At 37.7% G+C, this 5,194-nt stretch overlaps 1 non-coding gene across 1 annotated transcript; it reads left to right on the forward strand.

Annotated features, from left to right (window-relative positions):
• Positions 1-562: 562 nt before the first annotated feature.
• TRNAP-GGG (transfer RNA proline (anticodon GGG)) lies at positions 563-638 on the forward strand. The gene has a single exon. It is a non-coding gene; the product is annotated as a tRNA-Pro (tRNA).
• Positions 639-5,194: the final 4,556 nt, after the last annotated feature.

A 5,194-nucleotide genomic window follows, 5' to 3' on the forward strand; every position in this document is an offset into this window, starting at 1 on the left:
TTTACTGTATTTATATATTCTAAGTTACCTGTCATCAAGAAATACTGACATTTTTGGAATGTCTGTGATAGGTGGGCAGGCAGGTTGTGCTTGATCACTTCAGTTGAAAACACATTCACTACCTTGCAAGACAGCAAGCGTCATTCTATTCTTAGTTTGATTTATGAGAAAATTCTTTCCGAATCTTAGTCTTAATTTGTTCCCTAATAACTGTCACCCATGGACACTATGTAAAGCATGCTAATACCTTTCACATTTAGGATAAGTTCAACTATTTTAAAATAGGTATCCTTCCTGAGTCTTCTCTAAGCTAAATATTTCCACTCTCTTCAATATTCATCATAAGGGAGATGCTGAACAATTTTGACTAGCCTCATTTGTCACTTTCTTGACTCTGCCACAATATTAAAAATTGAAATCAGAGATCCAGATGTGGTCTAAGTCATAAAGAACATGGTGCTTATTTTGGGGGAAAATTTCAAAATAAGACCTACTAGCCTACTTCTTTGGAATCATTTCCCCTTAAGCTAGCCTAAGTTGGAAATCAAAAAAATCAAGAGGAGCCCTGGCCGGTTGGCTCAGTGGTAGAGCGTCGGCCTGGGGTGCAGGAGTCCCGGGTTCGATTCCCTGCCAGGGCACACAGGAGAAGCGCCCATTTGCTTCTCCACCCCTCCCCCTCTCCTTCCTTTCTGTCTTTCTCTTCCCCTCCCGCTGCCAAGGCTCCACTGGAGCAAAGTTTGCCCGGGTGCTGAGGATGGCTCTGTGGCCTCTGCCTCAGGCGCTAGAATGGCTCTGATTGTGGCAGAGCGATGCCGCAAGATGGACAGAGCATCGCCCCCTGGTGGGCATGCCAGGTGGATCCCAGTCAGGTGCATGTGGGAGTCTGTCTGACTGCCTCCCCGTTTCCAGCTTCGGAAAAATACAAAAAAAAAAAAAAATCAAGAGGGAATAAATCCTTTTGCCTTAAAATTCTAGGTGTGTATAAAATTTATAATACTTTAAGGTTAATGAGAACTATACCTACGATCCCCTTCCTACATACAACCCAAATCTATTAAGGTGTATGCTTACCATTTCATGCAAAACAAAATGACTGAGCCCTGGGCGGGGCTGTTAGAACCTGGGTCTGACACATTGTAGCCATTCATGCTACAAGTTCCTCAAATCTTGAAAGCTCCCTTAGGGTCTTTTGGTCTTCAAAGGTGGGGGTACTCAGGCATGTGTAGCGTGGTGTCATAACAACAGTGGATCTATTACAAGATTGAGAGAGACAGGGCCCAGCCTTGTCTGCCAAATCCATAGTAAAAGTTTGGGACAGCCAGTGAGGTGGGGTTCTTTCTTTCTTTCTTTCTTTTTTCTTTTCTTTTCTTTTCTTTTCTTTTCTTTTCTCTTTCTTTCTTTTATTTTCTTTTCTTTCTTTCTTTCTTTCTTTCTTTCTTTCTTTCTTTCTTTCTTTCTTTCTTTCTTTCTTTCGTTCTTTCTTTCTTCTTTCTTTCCTTTCTTCCTTCCTTCCTTCCTTCCTTCCTTCCTTTCTTTCTTTCTTTCTTTCTTTCTTCTCTTTCTTTCTTTCTTTCTTTCTTTCTTTTCCTTCCTTCCTTCCTTCCTTCCTTCCTTCCTTCCTTCCTTCCTTTCCTTCCTTCCTTCCCTCCTTCCCTTTCTTTCTTTCTTTCTTTCTTTCTTTCTTTCTTTCTTTCTCTCTCTTTTTTCTCTTTCAATTTATGATTTTGTGTTTACATAGATTCAAGTGTCCCATCAAATATATCTCCCCCACCCCCTTATTCCCCCTCAGCCCCACCATGCCCCCTCCCCCCAATGTCTTCCCCCCCTTCCCTCCAGGATTTGCTGTCCTGTTCTCTATAATGCTGTGTTATGTATATATAATTTCATTAATCTCTTTCCCTTCTCTGATCCCATCTTCTCTTCTACTTTCTCTCTGACCCCTTTTCCTCTGGTCCCTTTGATCCCGCCTCTGCCTCTGTTCTGTTCCTCAGTTCACATTGTTCATTGGATTCCTCAAATGAGTGAGGTCATATATATTTTTTTCTGCCTGACTTATTTCACTTAGCATGATAGTTTCAGAGGTGTTCTCCTTTGATGATCTAGATGGCATGCTCATAAACCTAAACTCCTTCTATCTGACTAGCTTCAAAGAAATGGATATTTGCTTGGGTCTGAGAGGCTTAGAGACTACCGCAGAGGCAACAGTTTTCCATTCTTTTGTAAAATTTTACTCCTTTGATCTCTTGTATCCTTTAAACTGTCATGTATTTGGGCTTACAATTCATTGTGTATGAGTTCATAGTTAAGACAAGAAGACTTCTCCTTAGAGACAAGAACGTGGTTCTATTAAACCTAAAAAGGTACAATAAATCTCCATAGGTCCCATGTAGGAGACTTATCTCATGTTAGCTCTGTCCAACTCTGAGAGAGAGCCCTGCCAGCAATGCAACCTAGGGTCTGAGTATGCTAGAATCTGAAAATTAAAAATGGTGAATCAGCACTGACCCATATTTTATTTTATTTTATTTTAATATATATTTCCATTTAGATAGAGAGAGAGAAAAAGAAATAGAAGTATCAACTCATCATTCCACATAGTTGCTCCATTTAGTGTGTACCCATCTGGAATGTGCCATGATCAGAGATTGAACCCGCTACCTCAGTGCCCTGGGATGATGACTTAACTACTGAGCCAGGGCACAGACCAATACTTTAAATCAATGTTAGGTCTATGTGAACATTGCTTTGAGGAAATAAATCATTTTATTTTATTTTTTTTCATTTTTGCTGTGAGATAGGTTACCAAACAGAGGTAGATCGGTGACAAACAAATTGCTGTGTACATTGCTGTCCACTGGAATGAGTTGGCTGCAGCAGGCATTTGCATGCCATCTAGAGTGGAACTCCACTTACACACTGGCAACCTTGTCAAACCTTTACCCACTTACACTCATGTTCCGTGAGGTCAGCTCCTAGCTATCATTTCATCATTCCCTGAGCAGGCTCCTCTTTTTCAGTTTTCTGTACTTCTAACTAAAATGTCTTCTTATTGATCTTAACTTCTTAAATACACCATGTCCTATATGCCTAATATCATTGTTTAGCTCTTAGATGGCAAATATATTTATCTTTTATGTCAATGGCAATTGATTACTGGTACCTGCCTGGAACAGTTTTAACAAAAATTATAAGGCTTTGTTTGGCTCATTGTGGTTGATTTAAAATGTCTGCAATGGGCACACAATGATGAAGTGGTCGCATGTGTACACTCTTTGATAATTTCTCACATGATAATCTGAGACCAATGGACAACAACTGCATATCCTGACAAGTTGCTGGTGTAAAAGAATCAATTTCTCCCCATAGGTTGCCTGTAGAGAAATCCATCATCAACAATGGATAATACAGCTGCCATTTGCTGAGCAAGACCAATGTGCCATCCAATGTGCTTGGTGGCTTACATGCATTATCTTGATCTTTCTATCAACTTTATAATGTAGGCACTGCCACACACATTTTACAGATGAGAAAATAGGGCTCTATACACTTGATAGCTTTTCCAAAGCCAGGTAAATAAATGAATAGCAGAGGCACCACTTAAACTCTGATTCACTATGTTCCAAAATGTAACAACAGCTGGAACAGGAATCCTGAGCACCCATGGTCGCACTGCATTCCTACAGGAAAATCTTTATTTTGTAAGGGACAAGGAGAAGCTGGTGAAGAGACTTGAGCTCGAAATGTGACCTCAGATTCAAAATGGTTATGAGTCATATATAGAGATTTAAATCAATCTTAAAACATTTAAGAGAGTTAGAATTATAATCATAATTTATGACCCAAAGTGAGATGAGCCAAAATAAACAATTTTTTTGTCTTTTTAGTTTTATACTATGATTTCAAAGACAAGAATATTTGTGCTTATGACCTTTGTTACTAAAGGATAATGAAGACAAGAGTTGTAGTCTCATTTTTTTCCCCTTTTTTCCTTAGGTAAGAACAGGCATAATTCCTTAAAATCCCCATACAAATGCTGGTTACTTAAGTGTGCATTTACTTTAAACAAAAGCAGGTAATAAGAAAAAGTAACATGCTAATAGGATGTTTATTTATATTAATTCTTAGTAAAAACATGAGGAGACAGTGGATAATATATAAGCAAGTTAAGAAAGAGATATCTTCCAAATTTTGATTCTTTAACATTAAAATGTTAATTTGTGCTGATAATTCCTCATTCTAGAATAGAGAAAAAGAGCTTTAATGATAGTTTCTAAGTGTACAGATTGGGAACATTAAGATGTGGCAGAGAGTTAAAAAGTGGATGTCCAGAGCCATAATATTATTCTAGTATTTAGTATTCACTAGATGGGAGCAAAGACAAGAACTGCATGCTAAGAGTTAGTAATTCAAGAAGAAATAGCAATGCTATCCTACAAGTTGTGGGGCCAATGCAATGCTTCATCATCTCATTTTCATAGCTAAAGTAATTATTTATGTTAAATAACCACAAAGTGATTATTGCCAACGTAATGATTAAGGTCTATGGTGCACTGTAGAAGGCCAAACTTGTTTGAGATTTAATCAATGCAGAGTAATTGCATTAAATCTGAATTAAGTTCACATGATAGTATCAAACAGGGCATCTCATTCCTTGTCTAATATTTAGAACAGATCCCACGATCATGTGAATCAAAGCAGTTCAGTTGAAGTTCACTCTAGACTATTGTTACTATAGCTATATTAGCAGTGACATCTGGAACTTGCCAATGATTCAAGAGATACAACTTGGGAATTGACTAAAATAATACATTTTTCCCCATGCTTTTTATTCAAGATGTATTAAAATTGTTTTTAGTATTCTTAGGTGTTATTTTGGTAGTCAAATGCATCTCTGATTTTAGTATCAAATAATACCTATGGCATAAGAGAAATACACTCTCCCCCAAGGAACAGAGAGCACAGTCCACCAAAACGTCAACTTTTCTCTAACATTGGGTATTTCACCTTTAAAATTTTGTAAATTTTTTCTTTCAGGATACATCTGACTTTGTACTTATGCCAATAATAACATTTTAAACTACTTACTATTAAAGGAAAAACTATGCAATGTTTATCTTGAATTATGCAAATCTCTAGTTTGAGAAGCCCAGTTTCAGACACTTAAGTGAAAATACTAGAAAATAAATATTTACAC

This window comes from Saccopteryx leptura, chromosome 8 (genome assembly GCF_036850995.1).
Source record: "Saccopteryx leptura isolate mSacLep1 chromosome 8, mSacLep1_pri_phased_curated, whole genome shotgun sequence".
NCBI classification, from domain to species: Eukaryota; Metazoa; Chordata; class Mammalia; order Chiroptera; family Emballonuridae; genus Saccopteryx; species Saccopteryx leptura.